Source organism: Myotis davidii, unplaced genomic scaffold (genome assembly GCF_000327345.1).
Source record: "Myotis davidii unplaced genomic scaffold, ASM32734v1 scaffold346, whole genome shotgun sequence".
In the NCBI taxonomy this organism is placed as follows: Eukaryota; Metazoa; Chordata; class Mammalia; order Chiroptera; family Vespertilionidae; genus Myotis; species Myotis davidii.
The window spans coordinates 604,307-626,484 of NW_006297386.1; the positions used below are offsets into that span (position 1 = coordinate 604,307).

General features: G+C 40.3%; 1 protein-coding gene across 3 annotated transcripts in view; it reads left to right on the forward strand.

Moving 5' to 3' along the window:
* Positions 1–936: 936 nt before the first annotated feature.
* Positions 937–22,178, forward strand: part of SLCO1A2 (solute carrier organic anion transporter family member 1A2) — a 56,979-nt gene continuing 35,737 nt past the window's right edge. For 2 of the 3 annotated variants that reach the window (XM_015570089.1, XM_015570091.1), the window contains exon 1: positions 937–1,114. The gene's annotated coding sequence lies outside the window, so the exon portion shown is untranslated. Of the gene's footprint in view, positions 1,115–7,649; positions 7,689–22,178 lie in introns of all 3 variants that reach the window. The other variant, XM_015570088.1, reaches the window with a different exon arrangement.

The window sequence follows — 22,178 nt, forward strand, 5'->3', positions numbered from 1 at the left end:
AATCACAGCTAGTCAGAGTTGGATCTTGGTTCTCTTTTTAATATATTTTTATTGACCTCAGAGAGGAAGGGAGAGGGAGAGAGAGAGAGAGATAGAAACATCAATGATGAGAGGGAACCATTGATTGGCTGCCTCCTGCGCGCCCCACACTGGGAATCGAGCCCGCAACCTGAGCATGTGCCCTGTCCGAGAACCGTGACCTCCTGGTTCCCAGGTTAATGCTCAGCCATTGAGCCGTGCCCGCTGGGTTGGATCTGGGCTCTTAAAAGCTGGAGCTTTGAAGCATCCCATACCATGTGTCTCAGGTTTCCCCTTTAAAATGTCAAGCCAGGCGATCCTTGCCAGCCCGTCCCAAATCCCACCTGAATCCGACCACCTCAGTCAGTACCTGACAGGGCCTCCAATTTTTGACTCATCCAAACCAGCTAGCAAGTTTTTGGTAGAATAATTGGTGATCATTGGTTTTCTCATGTCAGCCTGCTATACAAAAATGTTGGTGCTTCCCCCCGAATGTTGATGCTACCCTATAGAAGGAATGTTCCTGTCTACAGCGACCCGATGCTCCCAAGTCTACGTCTATTGGGTAACATCTTTTCTGAGGTTATCCAGCTACACAGAAAGTTTAGGCTCAATTTTTAAGCATCTTAGTTTACTAAGTTAATAAGTCAACAAGTCTGTGGTTTTTCTTCTTAATCACAAAAGAAAAAACGGAGGCTTGTCAAGTTAAACAACATCAACTCATTAACTGTTTCTGTAGACTTTTGACATGATGTGATAGTATAAGCCACGGCAACAGGAGGGTTAACTGTTAAAAAAAAAAAAAAAGAAACATAAAAAACTAAACCAGCAAGGAGGAGCTTCTTGGCTCCAAGTGACTAATCTTTTCTATAACCTGATTTATGCAACCCTCAGAGCCAAAGAAACTTTACCAAAGGATTAAAACTTATATAAACAAAGGTCCTTTATTTGCAGCTCTGATTCGGAGCAAGACACTCTGGCTTACAAGTGTGCAGAGCTTTATTCATATTGTTTACTCAATATGGAAGTGTTTAAAAATCTGATGATCTTACAAGTATTGAAGCAGCAGTGAATGAAGATGATGGTGAACACTAAGGTAAAAGAAATTAATTTATTTGGGTTGTTGTGGGTTGCAATTCAGTCACTTTTATATAAGAAAAAATGTAAGGTAGATTTAAAACTTATTTACCATAAGGCCCTTTGGTGTTTCTAATTGCCTTGTCTATAATTTTCTGAGAGTGACAACAATTTTATTTAATGCAGGATCTTGTAAGAGTAATAATATTGGTTTCTCACAAACAAATGTATGGCTATATACGTTGAAGTACCTTCCCTATATTACATTTTCATTTGTATAGGGTCTAGTTATGGGCTCAGTTTTGTAGCAGTGACTTATCTATTTCTTTTTTCTTTTTTGTCTCACAACTTACTCTTTTAAGCAGATTACTGTTACACAAGGTTTAGTATCTCTTGTAGCGGTATGGTGGACACCTGCAAACTTTTCAATTTCAGAGCAGGGTGAAGTGTTCTTTCTCCCGACCTTAGGCCTGGTGAGCATGACTTTAAATCTGTTCAGAGTGCACTGTATTTGTCCTCTGTAGTTCGGCGAACACAGGGGACTGGTATCTGACTCCCGCTTAGGAAGTCTAAAAGGTAAAAGGCTGTGGGTGGATCCGTCTGCTGGGAGGCTGAAGAAAGAAAGGGCTCTATTTTACTTTATTTATTTATTTTTTAAATTCATCTTTAGAGAGAGGAAGGGAGAGGGAGAGAGAGAAAAAAACATCGATGTGAGAGTGTAACATCACTGCATGCCCCCTACCAGAGATGGAGCCTCCAACCCGGGCTGAGAATCAAACTGGCAACCTTTTGGTGCATGGGACAATGCCCATTAACTGACCTATACTGGCCAGGGTAGAGGGCTCTATTTTAAAAGTAGTGGCACCCCAGTCAATGGTGGGCCAGCCAGAGCTAGTTTGGGGTTGTCTTATCTATGGACTGATTGGATTACACAGAGCAATTTTGAGACCTCAGTTGAAAGAGGCTAAAGATGTGTGCTGCGTGTCAAAATTTGAAGGAGAAGTTGTGTGTGACTAGTCCAGCCGTGGGCAAACTACGGCCTGCGGGCCGGATGCGGCCTGTTTGAAATGAATAAAACTAAAAAAAAAAAAAAAAGACCGTACCCTTTTATGTAATGATGTTTACTTTGAATTTATATTAGTTCACACAAACACTCCATCCATGCTTTTGTTCCGGCCCTCCGGTCCAGTTTAAGAACCGATTGTGGCCCTTGAGTCAAAAAGTTTGCCCACCCCTGGACTAGTCTGACGAGGTGCAAGGTGCATTTACCCTGCCGAGGACACTGCAGGTGACATCATGACTGAAGGATGGGATCGCCAAAGACTCACCAAAGTGGCCATGAGAGTCAGTTTTAAAAATATATTTTTATTGACTTTAGAGAGGGAGGGAGAGAGAGAGAGAGAGAGAGAGAAACATCAGTGATGAGAGAGAACAATGCGTTGGCTGCCTTTTGCACACCCCCACACTGGAGATTGAGCCTGCAACTAGGGCATGTGCCCTGACTGGGAATCGAACCATAACCATGGGTTGACACTCAACCACTGAGCCACGCTGGCTGGGCTGAGAGTCAGTTTTAAATAACTTGTCTTTGACAAAGGAGGCAAGGAAGAAATTTCTTGCCTCGATAACTCCTCCCTTTCAAGTTTCAACTCCGGAGGAGACAGAAGCAGCCTGTTCAGTTGTGAGGAAAGAGATGGGTGTGTGGGGTGGGGAGAGGTTGGGAGAGACTAGGAAAGAAAGAAAGAAAGAAAGCAGAGATAAAATCTGGACTGTCCCAATGGTAGGCGTTGGATATGTTGTAGTGGGAGGAAAGAAATTTTGATTTAAATGAAGTTCAAAGTGAATTGAGATATATTAATCTTGAACTTTTTTTGTGGGACTAAAGATGACCAGAGGACTTTTTTTTTTTAACCTTTTGAAAGTCAACAGAAAAAAGTAAGATGTGTTTGAGATTCCATTTACTGACAGGAAAGGAACTGACCCCATAAAATGAATTCGATAGAAGAATAAGGCTATTTTCTGATATCACCACAAACCTCCTATTTAAGGCACTTGAACCTGCAATCCATTCCTAATGCAAATATTGCTTGCAAACCCAAGCTTGCATTATTTCAACTTTAATGTCTTTATTCATTAACACATCCCTTTCAGTGAACATTGACCTTCTGCCTAGAAAGACACCAAGATTATAATTTTGCCTTCTGCAGCCCTCCCTTCATTTCAGTATACTGTTACTGGTTTTTCTGCTTGAATGTTTTCTACACATACATATTTCTCTTAAATATTTTCTAAACAAAAATATTTTGCCACTTAACCTGGAGACATCTTTTGTTTGAATCATGGGAATAGATTTAGCTTTTGAGGCATGGCATCTGTTGGACAAACTCAAAAAGTGTTCTGAAGGCTTTGGCTAGAGAGAAATGATAAATATTTAATCAAGGATCTTTGTAGTTATTATTTAATGTATTTTATTGATTTTAGAGAGAGAGAGGAGAAGGGAAAGAAATAGAGGGGGGGACATCAATAAGAGAGACACATTGATCAGCTGCCTCCTGCACACCCCCTATTGGGGATTGAGCCCACAACCCAGGCATGTGCCCTGACTGGAAATTGAACCCGAGACCCCTTGGTGCATGGGACATCAAGGGTATTATGGTTTGCAAAATGGAAATGCAGCAAGGCAAAAACCTAGGAGTATTCCAAAGAAGGAAAATTAAGAGTTCTTATACTAAGAAGTACAAGATTGAGAATTATCAGTCCTGCATTCTTAGGTTTAGCATTAGTCAAGGACCGTTAGCAGTCTGATGTTAGGCGGTCTGGACAATGAATTCCAGTTGGTCTGGAAGATGAATGGCAGGAGGTCTGATCACATCCTGTGTTTCGGACAATGGATGTTAGTTGAATATCATGAGATCTGGATATGTGAGTCCTTCAAGGGATAATCAGAGGGTTATCTGGAAGTCTGGTGTAAGTCCAGGTACTGACTGACACACATGAGTTGATATATACATAAACATGACACAAGACTAGAAGGGTCAGAAGTTTATGTTCCCTGGCTAGTTAGGACAAGACTAGAATTGTTTCCTCATGTCTCAACATTCATAACGTTAATAAACTCATCAACTTGTTTAAAGTGACTGAACTTTTTGTATCCCCTTATCTTCACTCTTTTCTCACACCAATTCCATAGAAAAGGAATTGGTAAGGACAGTCAAAGCATGTGAATCAAATTTGGGCTACTCTATAAAGGGAGGAAAAAAATTTCAGAAGTCTTTATAGCATTTTAAATTTTCAAAATAGCCATTTATTTTGTACACGAGAGGAATTAAATAAAATTACATGTCCCATATTTGAAATGAGGACAGAAAGCAGAAAATGCCTTAGGTGTTAACTTAGTACAGGTACTTAGAGCCAGAACAAAGACAAGATGAAGCCTAAGTTTGATAACTTTTCAGTTATTTTGTCTAGCCACAGGGCAACGGGAGCTACCAATTATTGAAATGTACAATATATCAGGCTCTCTGACAAGCACTTTACATTATTTATCTCATTTTTTTATTGTACATCTAATCTTTTTAGGATCCAGAAAGAGAAGATTTAGATAGCTCCTATTCGAATCAATTCTAGGAAGTCTAATGATATCTACCTAGAGGGTCCCTTGGCAGTCCCAGAAGCATCAGAGATACTTGGGCGTTTGGTATAAAAGTGAGAATTCAGTCCTGCCAGTGTGGCTCAGTGGTTGAGCATCGACCCAGGAACCAAGAAGTCAGTGGTTCTCCCTCCACTGCCTACCAAATTCATTATGGGGCCAGTTTCTTTCCTGACACTCAGTGGAATCTCAAACAGGTCTCACTTCTTTCTTGGGTGATTTGTGTTTTTGTTTGTTTTGTTTTGTTTTGCTTTGTGTAATTTATATTATGAAGTCTACTCTGTAATTTTCTTCCATTATAGTTTCTACCTTTGTGCAAGAAAATGGTTGCAAATATATGTAGGCTCCAAAGCCCAACCAGAGAAATTGTAAGGCGACCAGGACTCCTTTAATCCCTTTCCCCTCTGCTCCTCCTCCTTTTTCTTTTCCATATAGCTCACCCTTTCCCAGCCTTCACCACGTTTTCTCATTTCCAGGTACCTATCCTGTTCTCCTAGGGCCGTGGTCAGCAAACTGCGGCTCGCGAGCCACATGCGGCTCTTTGGGCCCTTGCATGTGGCTCTTCCTAAGCCTTAGGAGTACCCTAATTAAGTTAATAACAATGTACCTACCTATATAGTCTAAGTTTAAAAATTTGGCTCTCAAAAGAAATTTCAATCGTTGTACTGTTGATATTTGGCTCTGTTGACTAATGAGTTTGCTGACCACTGCCCTAGGGCTTTGTTTGTAGCTAGCTCTTAACTATTAACTAGGGTACTAGTTGATAATAAGGATTTCCCCTTCAAGAGAGATTTTTGTCTTTTAATGAGGAACTCTTGACCTAAATGGCCCTTAAAATGCAAAAGAATGAATTTCAAATTATGGCAAGTGATGGGGGTTAATTCTGGGCCGTTCAGCTCAAGTTATGTTGCCGATTGCTTGTTCAGATCATTTATGTTTCTGAAAATAGAGGAATGCATTCAATAAAAGGAAGTGAATTATCAGACCACACCAGAATACAGTTTTATCACAGTGATAGCTGTGTGTGGGACCACAGCCTCCTAGCTTTCATGTAAGCTCACCCTAGTTATTTCAGCATTTCAATTGCATAGACTCCATATTCACATGCTTATAGGATAACCAGGCATTATGCCTATAAGATAAGGTATATTTTTAAATTTAAGTCTACAATTTTTGATAAAATTGTTTCCTTTTTATAAGGTTTATCCATATTTTAAAAGTATTCAATTTTAAAATTATTGAATTTATTAATTATAGTTTGCTACACATGTGGTAATATTTGTGGCTCCTCTATTTTTTCAGAATTTTAGAATTTGCTCTCATTCCTCTAATCTACTTACAATCCAGGTAAACTCTGCAAGATATGCTGTTTCTACATTGTCTATTATTTCCCTTTTAGTTTTTATGGGCTGCTTCTTACTGTTCTAAATAACAAAAAGAATGTTTCAACAGGGAAGAGGTGGATTTTTCTGAACCTCTATCTTATATGATTCTGTCAAAATCTTGTAATTCTAGAAGTGGTTATGTAAGACAAATGTCCTTTCATCATTCGTTATTAGAACTGGAAAGGTAAATAGTGATATAAATCCTACTTAGGATTTAGGTAGATTGTTTTCATTATTCTATTTTCCTTTTTGTTTTTTTGAACTTTTTTCCACATTGTTTTGAGCCCACTTTTGTTGTCTATCTGTCTTTCTTGTCCCTCTCTCTCTTTTTAAATCCTGTTTATTTGCTATTAATAACAAAAATACCCACTATTATATCTGATCTTTCTGTTGTGAACAGTTACTGTGACTATAATAGCTACCTCTGATTGAACACCAAAGACCTGTCAGGTACTTTAAATATTTTATTCCTATTCTATATAATAAAGAGGTAATATGCAAATTGACCATCACATCCTCACACAAAGATGGTTGCCCCCATGTGGTCACAAGATGGCCACCACAAGATGGCTAGCAGGGGAAGGCAGTTAGGGGCAACCGGACCAGCAGGGGAGGGCAGTTGAAGGCAACTGGGCTGGCAGGGGAGCAGTTAGGTGTCGATCAGGCTAGCAGGGGAGTGGTTAGGGGGTGATCAGCCTGGCAGGCAGAAGCAGTGAAAACCAATCAAGCAGGCAGGCAGGCGAGTGGTGGGGAGCCAGTAGTTCGGATTGTGAGAGGGATATCTGACTGCTCCAAGGGGTCCCAGATTCGAGAGGGTGCAGGCTGGGCTGAGGAACACAGCCCCCCACCCCTGCACAAATTTCCCACATTGGGCCTCTAGTTCTTTAATAAATTAATAAATGTAATAAAATTTTACAATTATTATTATTATTTTTTTACAAAGGGAGCACAAAAACCATACTCTATTAACTTTATCACACTGTATTAATCATCTCTATATATAAAAGTCTAAGTGACCAGCCTACTGTTTAACCAACAGACTGGTAGCTATGACACACACTGATCATCAGGGGGAAGACGCTCAACACAGGAGTGGAAACCACAGGCATGAAAACATGAAACAGACTGATAAATCTCAGAGGGAAGGGGGGAAGGGGGAGGATGGGAAGAGATTAACCAAAGATCTTATATGCATACTAGAAGACCAGTGCATGGATTCATGCACCGGTGGGGTCCCCCAGCCTGGCCTGCACCCTCTCACAATCCTGGACCCCTCGGGGGATGTTTGAGAGCTGGTTTTGGCTCAATCCCCGCAGGCCAGGGGACCCCACTGGTACACAAATCTGTGCACCGAGCCTTTGGTAACTTTATATTAACCTTTACTCATTTATTTAGTTTTTTGTTCATTGCTCATAAAATACATTTATCTCAACTATTTATTGAGCACCTGTTATGTGCAAGTAATGGGTTTAAATATTGTGGGAACTACAGAGATGACTCATATACATTCTTGTCCTCAGGCACTTTTCAGGCTAAATAAGGAAATAACATCTGTCCAGGTAGAAGCTTTCAACTTCTTCAAGTTATTTTCCAAACCCCAACCACAAAAATTATATCAAATACAAAAGTGAGCTCAATAAACATTTGCTGAGTGATTGAGTAAATGTTTGTGTAAACTAATATCAGAAGAATCTTGTAAACCCTGAGGTGAGATGAAAGGATCATGAGAGGTTCCTCGGAAAATGTGGCATTTGGGAACGTGGGTATAGATTCCCAGAGGGTGAGAGGAGGGTATGTCAAGGTGAAGAAATTGTATGGGCCAAGGTATGGAGGTGCATGAATGTGAGGTGTGAAATATATAGGAGGTTACTGCACAAAAGGGAGCAGTAGCAATGCAGGTGAAATGTAATCTGAAGTCCTATGCAGGGGCCTTAATGGACTAGTTACTGGTTAAGGGCCTATTCACTGTAAGAGATAATTTTCTTAGATGTATATAGAACAAAGAAATAGAAGTCTTAATAGAAATCCAATGTGAAAATTTCAGTTGGATATTTTTTTGGGAAGGGGGAAGAATAAAGAGAAGCTTCCAACAATCTTTCAGTATTAGAAATATTTAGTAAGTGTATATTAGATTTTTCAAATTTTCTTTCCATTAAAACCTTAAAAAACAAAGTGAAACAAAGGAAAACTATCTCATACTGGGTAAAGACTGTTATTCTCAACATTAAACAAGTTCTTTACATGTTGAAAAATATTCATATCCCTTTGTTCTTTTGCCTGACCTATTTGTCCAGTTCCAAGACAAACTGATTTGACAGGGTCCTATATAAAATAAACCATAGGGCACAGTGGAAGTAGCAGAAAAATATTTTTGTTTGGGCATAATGTAGAGAAATTGTCTGGACTTTGGCATCTGATAAATCCGGGCTCTGTTTTTGGAATAACACTTATTAACTGTGTGATCTTGGATGAGTTGGTTCAATTTCTTTTAAAGATATAGGCTCTTTATTTTGAAATACTAGAGGCTAAGTGCATGAAATCATGTACAGGCAGGGTCCCTAGGCCTAGCCTGCAATCAGGGCCATCTTCTGCCTGCTCGCCAGTCCCCAGTCCCACCCCACCGCCACCGTGGTTCACCATGGTTCCCGGATTGCAGCATGGCTCCGGTTCCCTGGAGCCTGCAGGCTAGGGTGAGGGACTAAGAGGTCAGCTGTCCTGTCCGCTCACCAGTCCCGCCCCGCTGCCACTCACCTTGGTTTGCTGTGGTTCCTGGTTCGCCATGCTGCAATCAGAGCCTGTGGGGCTGGGGCGGGGGAGGGCGGGGGGTTATCATTGCACCTCATGGTGAATGGTCAAGCGGTGACGGGGGGTGGGGTGGGGTGATGAAACCGAGAGGTGGTCAATGCACCTCATGGCGACTGTTTGAGCAGTCATTCCAGTTGTTATGCTTATAGACACTGGCCTTTTATTATATAGGATATGACTGTTTGAGAATGCAAAAAAATCTCATTCTTATCTGTTTTAAAAATTATATTTTTATAAATTCAGCTCATGTTTTACTCCTTAGTTTCTATCAGTAAATGGTATACCTGCCTCATAGGGCTTTGTGACGATTAGCAATTTTATATCCTATATAATAAAAGCCTAATATGCTAAGTGTCCAATTGTCTGGTCAGCCATTCAACCAATCAAAGTGTAATATGCTAATGATGTGCTAAGGCTGTTCAACTGCTTGCTATAACGTGCACTGACCACCAGGGGGCAGACACTCCGACCAGTAGGTTAGCTTGCTGCTGGGGTCTGGCTGATTGGGACTGAGCAAGATGGGCCAGACATGCCCTGGAGCCCTCCCGTGGTCCCTCCCTGGCTGTCCAACCTCCTGCGTCCCTCCCTGGCCCCGATTGTGCATCGGTGGGGTCCCTTGGCCTGGCCTGAGCCCTCTCGCAATCCGGGCTGAGGGATGACCTACCCCAAGTGCATGAATTTCATGCACCGGGCCTCTAGTATAAAGGTAAGAGATTTTACCAGTCCATTAGGTTGGGGAGCTGTACACAGTGGCTAAGAGCACAGCTCTGGTACCCACCACCAACCTAAAACTAGAATGTAAATTCTACAAGGATGGGGGATTTTGTCTGTCTGGTTAATTGAGGCATTCCAAGCACTTTGAACAGTGTCTGGCATATAGTAAGTGCTCAGCAAACTTATGGAATGATGAATGCTTAGATAATTGTTGTGGCTCCCCTGTAAGACTTGGTTTGTACTTGGTATAACCTGAGAAAGAAGGTGGTGAAGGGATTTACCCAAAGTCAAACAGCCTTAGTTTCTTTATCTGTAAAATGGGGACAGTAATAGTAATTTAAAATTTTTTTATTTTATTGATTTCAGAAAGGAAGGGAAAGGGAGAGAGAGAGATAGAAACATCAATGAGAGTGAATCATTGAATGGTTGCCTCTTGCACACCACACACTGGGGATCAAACAACCCGGGCATGTGCCCTGACCAGGAATCAAACTATGACCTCCTGGTTCATAAGTCAATGATCAATCACTGAGGCACACTGGCTGGGTGAAAGCTTATATCTTTAAGGATATTAGTTATAGGAAAAATTGATGTAGCTATTTTACTAAATCACATGTTTGAGCATCATGATTGGATTTCTAATGTACTCTGTGTTTATTTCCTCTGATGGAAATGTCACAGGACTATGACTCAATATGTTCTTTGATATCTCATTCTTCACTATCAATAAATATTTCAAAGCAAAGACATTTCAGCCAGCATAAATATTTTCCAAATAATGTAGGTTCAAGAGCAGCACAAGGAGGAATGATCACTTACAGTACAATGTTTTCATAAGTGTTCAACAATTAAATAATTTTAAAAGTTTATGAATAGGTATAGATTTGAATTTTATTTTTGAGTTTGGTCATGAATTCAATGGATAGCCCTAATCAATAATAAGGGAAAAGGAGAGTGTGCAAGTATATTTTACATTTTTCAAATGAAAAGGCATTTCTCTTCCAATTAATTGAAAAACATTACCATTTCCTCCATCCCACTCCACCAGAAAATCTTTTTTAAAAATTGGATTTACTTAATCTCACTTATTATGGAAATAGTAGAGGCTCAGTGCTCAGATTTGTGCAGATTGAAAGGAAATTAATTAGAAGGTGGCCAGTGGGGCAGGACTGGGTGAGATGGGCTGGACACGCCCTGGAGCCAACCTCCTGTGGTTCCTTTCCCGCTGGCCACACCAAGGGTGGCGCTGGGGCTTGAAGGCCATCTGCAGAGTGAGTGAGGCCCCTCCAGCAGGTGGATCCCTTGGCCTGGTCTGCGGGGATCGGGCTGAAATCAGTAGCCCAACATCCCCTAAGGGGTCCCAGAGTGTGAGAGGGCACTCTGCAAAGTTGCTGTCACTTGGAAGCTCCTGTGTTGAGTGTCTGCACCCTAGTGGTCAGTGCGCATCATAGCTACCAGCCGGTCACTTAGCCTTTTATGTATATAGACTAGAGGACCAGTGCATGAAATTCGAGCACTCGGCTGGGGGGGGGGTTGCCCCCAGCCTGGCCTGCACCCTCTTGCAGTCTGGGAGGGGTCCGGGGATGTCCAAATGATGGCTTAGGCCCGCTCCCACCAGCAGTCGGACATCCTTAGTGCTGCCCACCACTGCAGCTGTGCTCGCCAGCCTTGAGCTCAGCTCAGGGTTTCTGGCTTGGTTGCGCTCCCCCTGTGAGAGCACACTGACCACCAGGGGACAGCTCCCGCATTGAGCATCTGCCCCCTGGTGGTCAGTGCACGTCATAGCAACCAGGCATCCTGCCATTTGGTCGATTTGCATATTACCCTTTTATTATATAGGACTAGAGGCCCAGTGCACAAAAATTTGTGCACTCAGGGGGGTGGGGATCCCTCAGCTCGGCCTGTGCTCTCTCACAATCTGGGATCCCTCGGGGGATGACCACTTGCTGGCTTAGGCCTGCTTCCTGGGGGATTGGGCCTAAGATGGCATCAGACATCCCTCTGGCAGCCCAGCAGCCCTCAGGGGATGTCCACTTGCCAGCGGGGAGCAGGCCTAAACTGCAGTCGGACATCCTTAGCGCTGCTGAGGAGGCAGGAGAGGCTCCTCACCACACCCACACTTCATTAATCTTATTTCCCAAAGGTATCACATTAGGTATCAGGGTTTCAACATATTAATTTTGGGGGACACAAACATTCAGTCCATAATTGGTACTGAGCTATGTATATTTAGTCCCTGAAATTATATCAGCTATCTACTCTAATAAAAGACAAACATGCAAATTGACCGTACCTTTGATACACCTTAAGCCATGCCCACCAGCCAATCAGAGCGACTATATGCAAATTAACCCAACCAAGATAGCGGCCGGGGTTTATTTTTTTCTATAATTGAAACTTTGTTGCCTTCAGTGGAGCTCAGCTGGGCTGTGGCAGGTGGGGAACCTTGGCTTCTTCCATCACTGGAGCAAGCAAGCCTCCTGTTTGCTTCAGCTGTGTGGCTGCCGGCCGCCATCTTGGTTGGCAGTTAATTTGCATATCGCCCTGATTAGCCAATAGGAAGCGTAGTGGAGGTATGGTTAATTATCCTATTTGTCTTTTATTAGGTAGGATAGGGCTTTTATTTCAATAATTATTTTGTGGAATTTAAATGTTTAATTGTGTAATACTATGTTTAGTTTATTGGGAAATGGAATTCATTTCCTAAAGAGTTTAGTAACTCAAATCAAGGCAAGAAAATTATAATTAATATGTTCTGGTATAATGAAAATGTGTATATTTTATAGCAGGTTATTGTTTTTAGTTAGATGGCACACTTGCTTAATCCATGGTCAACTGAAGATGCTTGTGGTGTTATTTTCAAAAGATAAGAACTGTTAAGCTCTGAGCCAGCACAATATCAAGGACCAAAGTCAGAAACTGCTCAAGTAGCCTAATGTTCTCTAGGTTGTATAGATAAGCTCAAACTCCTTAATCATGAACTAGGAAATTTGTGGAATAAAGGATGATTAAGTCCTGGTTTCTGCCATTAGATACCTAACAATTGAGAAATCTGTCTGTCACACAAATGATATAGTAATGGTATAACAATATAGTATTTTTATTATAACTAAAGTAGTAATAATATAATACTCTGATTTTATATGAATCTAAAATACATCCTCAAAGTATGATGAGAGTTCACTGGGTGGAGAACTCATAATCAGTTGAGAAATGATTCAAGTTTTTTGACTTTGTCACTAAAAGATTTCAAAAGGTTGCACTCTAGACAGTTGCTCAATTTGGAGGGAATGGAGGGGAGAGTCAGAGAGTGTAAAAGAAGAAAAATATGATGCTGTCAGTTAAATAGAAATAAACTAAAACCAAACGGCTTGGCCAGGCATAAGTATATGAAGAGAAATGATGTGCGGTGAAGCCGGGAAAGAGGATGGGGTTAATTTAGGGAGGGACGTGAATGCCAGGCTAATGAAGTTGATGTATTTTAGTTGATAAAAACAAGCCTTTCAAAAATTCTGCATAAAAGGCTGAGGTAGTAAGAACATTGGTGAGCACTAATAATGCCTACTAAAAGTGCATTGAGTATAAGCTGAGTCTTTCCATAGCTTTGGGTTGTGTGTATGTAAAAGGAAAAATAATGGGTGGATCAGAATAGTTGATATGAAAAGCTCACCCTGAGCTCTGCCAAAGGATCTTTGGACTCAGGCTTCTCTATTCATAACCAAAAGGTCTTTTTAATCTAAGCATACTACTACTAGGTAATGATATTCAGGATCCAGGGAATAGGACATTATTGCATAATGTCTTCTCAAAATGCTCACGAGAATTTCCAGAGTTTTAAATATGGTCTTACCAAATCAGTTCTTTGTTCTGGCTCCATGTTGCAACGTGGAAAATAGAGAGATCGTTTGTGTTTCTAATTGTGCAGTAAAACATAATTTGCAACGTGTATATAAGTGTTTAGAAGCTTAACTCACTCTCAAGTTACTGAAAATTGCCATAGGCACAATGAGAAAGGTTGGGAGAAATTAGTCATCTAAACTCACTGTGGATATCTCCAGTTACATCAATGAAGTTCCACTCATCACAAGGTAATCATTAGAAACCAGGGAAAGTGTTTAGCAAACTCCATAGCAGTAAGGCTTTCCCAACTTTTATATATTTGGTCTCCTACTGGCATGCAAACATCAACTAAGAAAATAATACTGAATTTGTTCAAATGTTTCACTTTGATAAAAAAAATTAATGAAAAAACTTTAGAATAACATCTACAATTAATATCTGTTTCATCAATAAAATAGCCTCTTTCTTCCTTAGAAGTCTCCCAGTTGGAATAAGTTACGTAAGCACCTTACCTATATTCTACTCTTTAGCAATGGACGTTAATTAGTTACTCTACATAATTCTTCTTGTATTATTCCTGGTAATTGTGTGCTACTCTATAAAATATCCTTGAATGTCATATGCTTCCATTAATAATTTGTTAACTCTTAAAAGATAGATAGGAGAGTTGATATAGATGTGATATGCAATAAAATTTTATTGAAAATAAACAATTATGGGACATTTTAAAAATAAGTTTTAAAGACTGTAATTTAATTGCACTTTACTCAATATAAAATATTGGGCATATCCTGGCAAGGTGGCTCAGTTGGTTGGTGCATTGTCTTATACACCAAAAGTTTGAAGGTTTGATTCCCAGTCAGGCTACAAACCTAGGTTATGGATTCAATCCCCAGTCAGGGCATGTATGGGAGGCAACGGATCAATGTTTCTCTCACATGGATGGTCCTCTCTCTCTCTCTCCCACCTCCTCTCTCTAAAAATCAACAAAAAAGCATATCCTTGGATGAGTATTAAAATAATAATCAACTACCTCAGAAAAAGTAATAATAATAATAAATAACTGAGTTGAACTGATAATAAAGAAATAAAAGAGTCATGTGACTTGATCATTTGTGGCTTGATACAAGACTTAAAGAGCTTTGGGAGTGAGGATGGAGGATCATACATTTAAGTTACTATGTATTCTGGCAGTCTAAAGACATATTACAGTAAAGGGAGACCAGCCATTCATCCTATATAATAAAAGCATAGTATGCAAATTGTCCCCCGACTGGGATATTGTCTGGGAGTTTGACAAGGGGGCAGGGCCAGCCGGGGAAGGGACAGAGATCCTGGCTTGCGGTGGCAGGAGCCCCCAGCTGGTGGCGGTCAGTGGCAGTGGTGGCAGTAGTAGGCAGGCAGCCTAGGGAAGGGAGGGAGGCCCCAGCCGGCAGCCGGAAGCTGCTAGGGTCAAAACTCACTGTGGATATCTCCAGTTACATCAGTGAAGTTCCACTCATCACAAGGTAATCATTAGATCTACTGAATCCACATTACTGTACTGCCTAGGACTGGGATATTGTCTGGGAGTTTGACAAGGGGGCAGGGCCAGCCGGGGAAGGGACAGAGATCCTGGCTTGCGGTGGCAGGAGCCCCCAGCTGGTGGCGGTCAGTGGCAGTGGTGGCAGTAGTAGGCAGGCAGCCTAGGGAAGGGAGGGAGGCCCCAGCCGGCAGCCGGAAGCTGCTAGGGACCCTACCAGTGCCCATATTTCGTGCACTGGGCCTCTGGTTTAGTCATATTTGGTCTGGTTGAGATCTACTGAATCCACATTACTGTACTGCCTAGATACATGTATGCACTACACATTCAAAACATAGTTTAACTTAACATTAGTAATTGCAGGGGTAAAAATAAGATCATGCACAAGAAACAATAAATGTGCCTGGTCAGCAGTAATACATGCTAATGGTGAAGTATGGACAATTATTGCAAATGGAGTTAGAAAAGTTGATGAAATGGTCTCAGGCTACCGCTTGGCCTCAATATCTAATGTACTACTTTGTACCCGGTAGGTAGCAAATAAATTATACTTGGGGTACTAGGTCAACTTGGGCTACTTGATGTACATATATTGACAATGAAGGTGTTTTTTTAAAAATATATTTTTTATTGATTTCAGAGAAAAAGGGAGAGGAAAGAGATAGAAACATCAATGATGAGAGAGATTCATTGATCGGCTGCCTCCTGCACACTCCACACTGGGGATCAAGCCTGCACACTGGGCATATGCCCTGACTGGGAATCGAACCCTGACCTCCTGGTTCATAGGTTGAGGCTCAACCATTGAGTCATGCTGACCAGGTGACAATGAAGTTTTAAATAAATTTTCTTTAAAGTTTTTTTACTTTCAACAATCAATTTCCTTTCCATTCAAATTACAAAGAGAATAAAAAAACCACTCTGTATCTTAAAACACTCTTTATATTTCAAAATGATACGTTCTTAACAGATGGGGTATGAATAATGCCTTTTTTTCCTATAGTTGGAAATAAGTGTGAACTTGGGATTAGTCATGTAACTAAGAGCTTCACACAAGGAGTGAAGAAAATGCTCTACCTTATAAAGGGGATATACATGGGCAATTCACATAACATACAAATGAGCCTACTATTTAATGGCACAATAGCATGTGTATGGCTTACTAGCTCATCTTATTTCCAAATGAAGTGCATTGGAAAATGTGGGTGTTTCTTTCATAGTGAAGTACAGCCTTGGTTATATTTGTGTGAATTCAGAATTTTTATACATATAAAATCTAATGATGCTGGATGATAGGTTATACAATAGGCCAAATTCCAGTCAAAGGGAAATTTTTTTGGAATCTATAACTAGGTATTTATCACTGTTAGGAAGATAGCTATGCCTTTTGCTTTTGCTGAAGCAGGGATAAAATATAGTCATTGTTCTACCAATGTTTTCTTTTGTAGATCATAGCTCTCCAATATAAGGTCACATAGTTGGGAGTTATGGTTTCATATATACTTTTTTTTCATAAATAAGAACATATTCAATGGCTCTGGCCAGTGTGGCTAAGTGGTTAGAGTGTTGGCCCATGCACAAAAGGGTCACAGGTTTGAATCCCAATCAAGGGCATGTACCTGGATTGAGGGTTTGCTCCCTACCCTCAGTCGAGGTGTATGCAGGAAGCAACCAGTCAATGTGGCTTTCTCACATCGATGTTTCTCTCTTGCTCTCACCCTCCCTCCCTTCCTTCCAATCTCCCTGAAAAGCAATGGAAAAAATATTCTCTGGTGAGGATTAACAACAACAACAACAACAACAACAACAACAAAATATACTCAATGAATTCATTAAAGTATACTGTGTTCGGTATTTGTGCTTCATCTTTGCAGGGTGTCATCTCCAAATTGTCTCCTCAACTTTGCCTTCAAAAGGTCATTTCATTGCTCTATCATGTTGGTAGCTTCTGGATAATCCAATATTTAAAAGGACCAGTGGATCTCATGGTATTGTGTCTATCATTGAACCTCCTTTATCACAAAGTAGGTCCTTTGGCCCAATGTAATGTTTTGCAGGATCCTATGTTGAAAGACCAAACATTTCATAAGCACTTAGATTATGATCCAAACCGAGGCTCTGTGAGCAGGAAAGTAATTTCCACAGGTAGAATACGTACCAGTTCCAGTACAGAGGGATTGATAGCCCTTTCAGGGTGGAAGGGTCTCAATGTAATCAACTTGCCACCAGAGAAGCTGATTGGTTTTCTCATGTACCATAGTAAGGGCTTAGAGTTTGTCTCTGTTTCTGGCAAGTTGGATATTCACTATGACTGATAGTAAGTGCTGTATGAAAGAGTTTGGAGATTAATGCATTTGAAAATCCTTTTTTTAAAAAAAATTATACTTTTTAAAAAAATGTATTTTATTGATTTTTTACAGAGAGGAAGGGAGAGGGGTAGAGAGTTAGAAACACTGATAAGAGAGAAACATCGATAGGCTGCCTTCTGCACACGCCTTACTGGGGATGTGCCCACAACCAAGGTACATGCCCTTGACTGGAATTGAATCTGGAACCCTTCAGTCCACAGGCCAATGCTCTATCCCCGTGGTCGGCAACCTGCGGCTCACGAGCCACATGCCGCTCTTTGGCCCCTTGAGTGTGGCTCTTCCTAAGCCTTAGGAGTACCCTAATTAAGTTAATAACAATGTGCCTACCTATATAATTTAAGTTTAAAAAATTTGGCTCTCAAAAGAAATTTCAATCGTTGTACTGTTGATATTTGGCTCTGTTGACTAATGAGTTTGCCGACCACTGCTCTATCCACTGAGCCAAACCAGTTAGAGCTGAAAATTCTTTTGCTTAGCCTGGGTAAATGTCACACACTTGTGTATCAACTATTCAGACCTTGACATTGTCTTTCTGAGTATGCTTCCATTTCAGTTAGTCCCACTTTCACCTTTAGGATAGCAGCCTACTTAAATAGCTGTTCTGTGGCCTCATCACATCAAAAACGACTCCTCATTGGGTGCTTTTCACCAGGAAATGCATCTGAATTTTTTTCTTTAACAGTAATGTTTCCTTTGTATAGCTTTTTAACCTTGTCAATTAATCAACTTTTTATTTGTGTTATATTACTCATAACATGGCACTTCTTATAGTGTCAGTCTGTCACTTCCTTTATTTTTCCTTTACTTGTATATTCAAACTCAACTTCCTGGTTTATAATTTCAATTCTGTATTTATTACCTGCTTAGATTCCTTTATTCCCTTAACTCACTGATGACTCAACACTGAAATTCCAAATTCTAGGTAAACGCATGTATCTATTTATCTCCCTTCTTTTCTCTTTGTATTGAATGTTTTGGCATAAATCACATAAAGATATTGATGACTTCTGTATCAATTCATATTATCCAATCTGACTCAGTCTAGTAATTAATGCTATTCACAAATCTTTTTACTCAATTTCATTTAACATTCTGTTTTAATCTCGCCTGTGACTATTGTTAACTTTTTTTCATTTTATTGGGGTCTTCAAGCATGTCCCTGACCAATTTATTTTCTGACAAACATGCCTTTCCCATTGGTAATGTGATAGTCTTTATTCTCTTCCCCTTACCCCCACATTTCTGCAGATTTCTATAAACTTTGCTCTAACATAACCCACATCCTTCCTCACACAAGGAGTACCCACATCTATCTATATAAAACCCTAATATGCATATCGACCGAACGGCGGAACAACCTGCAGAACAGTGGTTTGGTGGGGAGTGGGGCCTGTAAGTGGGCAGTGCCAGGCCAGCCAAGGCGGGTGCCAGTGAGCAGAGGGAGGCGACCAGTAGCAGCAGTGGGGAGTGGGGCTGGCAAGTGGGCGGTGCCAGGCCAGCCAAGGCAGGTGCCAGTGGAGTGGGGGGTGGGCCCATAACCCCGCCGGTCACCCGCAGTTTGGCCCTGATCGCCAATTAGGCCGAGGGACCCTACCTGTGCATGAATTTCATGTACTGGGCCTCTAGTGAATATATAAAGACTTGTACAAATGTGCATAGTCAATCTCAGTAATAAGTGAGAAAGTGTTAAATAGCAAAACAATCAGTTGCTGTATCTGGGGAGGGTGTTTAACAATGATAGGGAGAATTACAACAGACTCCCTGTTTTTGCTGAGTAGAAGAAGAATGTTTGTCTTGGACTCAATCTAGAAGCTAACCTAGCAAAAAGCACATAAGAAAATACAAATAATGACTAAACAAAACAAATACAATATATACAAAAACCGAAAACAAAAATCAAGTCTAAAACTTTTCCATTGCTTCAGCTTAGCAGAGAACACAGAGCAATCCACTGGAAGATAAAGAATGCTCAGAACAGATAAACTTGAGCAAATCACAAGGCACCTGCAATAGAGACACTCATCTCCTCCTCCCTAGTTAATCATTAGAAAGGTGCAAGCTGCATGATATAAAATTGAAAGTAACAAATGAACAAATAAGAAAAACAAACAAAAACTCATAGACACAGAGGACAGTGTGGTGGTTGGGAGAGGGAAGAGGGGGTGGGGGCGGTTGTAAAGGATAAAGGGGGCCAAATGGATGATGATGGAGGATGATCTGACTTTGGGTGGTGGGCACACAATGCAATATACAGATCATGCATCATAGAAATGTACATGTGAAACCTATATAATCTTATTAACCAATGCCACCCCACTACATTAAAAAAGTTTAGCTTAACTTTAAATTAGCAAACAAAAGAAAGGCATGAATTTATTGAGAAATAAATTCAAAGATGACATGAAATTGTATTAGGAGTCAAATATATTGGAGCAAAACAAAGTCTTCTTGACATAAGAACCCATGATAAGAAATTATCTGAAGTTGGTAATAGAGAAAAAAAAGTTTTCCAAGAGGAGAAAAATAAATGATTATTTCAGTACTGATCACAGTGTTGGTCACAGTAGGAGAAGGTGTTGGCTTGAAATTGAGGGTGTCAGGATAAACCCATATTTAATATCTACACATTTACCTATACCTATGTTATTTACCTGTATTTGGAAATACAGACCTATTTCCCAAGTGTACATATATCTCTATCTTAGTCTTTAAATATTATTTATCACTAAAGGAGGGTTAATTTTCAAAAAAAGGGTTAATTTGAGAGTCGTGTCAAAGAAAGTGAAAAATGAGCTTAAAACATACTCAGGATCCAGAAAGTAAGGAAATGCCCAAACAAAGATGGGGAGATAGCAAAAGGATTTGGGAACCGGTTTTAAGGGGCTTCTTACCAGCACCTGTCAGCAGACTATAGGAACCAGCTTGAAGAAGCTTCTATTAGAAAATTTGAGCATGAATAAATAATAAAGGCAATAGGTTAAAACCCATTGAATAAAATAAAAATTCATGATGAGTCCATCTTGAAATAAATGATTAAATAAATATTGAGAGAGAAATGGAAGCTCTTATAATAGACTACCAACCAAAAAATATAACATTAATAACGGAATGAGAAAACCATCAATGGATTTACAATGAATGAGGATGAAACAGGATATTTATGTAGGCTCAAAGTATCTCCATAGAAATCACTTATTCATTACACAGGGAAAAATAGTAACTACACTGAAAACACTGGTACACACTCTAACCTGGGATGGAGAGGGCAAACTCCGAAGACTGGCAGGTGAACCAGCCTGGGCCTGCCTGGCCAGCAGGAAGGTCTCAGCGTCCAGGTCGTCTTGCCCTATTGTTGTGTGGAGTTGATAAACTTGCTTCACTCAGCTTGTGGCTGAGCCCTCCCTCTTTCGACTTCCTGAGCTGGATGGGGAGGGCAGCGGCTGGCATTTTATACCAAGAGGAGGAGGAGGAGGAGGAACCACAGTCCAACCCAAAGGGGACAGTGGGAGGAGAAGGAGGAGGAGGAGGAAGAGGAAGAGGAGGAGGAGGAGAAGGAGCTGTCGTCCCTGGGGAAAAGGGAAGCAGGGGTATGGAGGGGTTAATAGTGTCTTTCCTGTCATCAGTTGATTTTTTAATGAACGGGATCAGGAGGCTGTGCTTTCCCACTGCCCAGTTTTCTCCTAATTGGGGAAGGGATGTGGAGAGAATAAAATACTGGGACAGACTGACATCATATGTCTCCAGATGTCATCGACTGAGGAGAACGTAATATCACTTCAATGGTATTCTTGTCCCAAGTGTGCAACCAAAACCTAATAATGAAGAAACATCAAACTCCTACTGAGGAATATTTCACAAAACAACTAATGTATACTCATAAAAAATTTCAAGGTCAAGGAAAAAACAACAAATGAGTAACTCTTCCTGATCAAAATAAACTAAAGAGATAAAGTAACTAAATGCAATGTATGGTGCTGGGTTAGATCCTGGGCCATTTAAATAAAAAAAGACACACAAAAAACTATTAAGACATTATCAGGACAATTGATACAATATATAGGCCATGGATTAGATAATAATAGTGAACTAATGTTTAATTCTCAGACTTTGAGGATTGCATTATACTCATACAAAATAGAATATCTTGTTTAAGGAAATATACACAGAAAAAATTAGTAATACTTAAAGGACCCCAGTATCTCCAGCTTTTTCAAGTTGGATCCCATCTTCACAAGTTCTGCATCTGAAGATTTGACCAACTGGATATTTGAAAAATGTTTGGAAAAAATGTGACATTGTTACTGACGTGTACTATGCAGTTAGGTCTATGATGGTTGGGTCTGTACTGAACTTGTATGGATCTTTTTCTTGTTATTATTCCATAAACAATACTATATAATAACTATTTATATAGCACTCATGCTGCATTAGGTATTATAAGAAATTTAGAAATGATTTAAATTATACAAAAAACTCTGCTTAGGTTATGTGCAAATATTATACCATTTTACTAGTATATAAAGGACTTGAGAAAAGAAGGATTTTGGTATTCTCGGTGGGGGGTCCTGGACCCAATCTCCTCTGGGTACCAGGGGACAAGACTGTATACAGAGAGAATGGGAGCAAATAATGCAAAATGGAACCAATTGGTGAATCTGAGTTAAGAGTACATGACAATTCTGCAGTTGAGTCAATTAAAAATTGGTTGATTTGATGATAAAAATCTCACATCTTATTTGGTATCACATAGAGATTGCAGTAGCTACATAAGTAATGTCAAGAGCTGGCCATTGCAACTA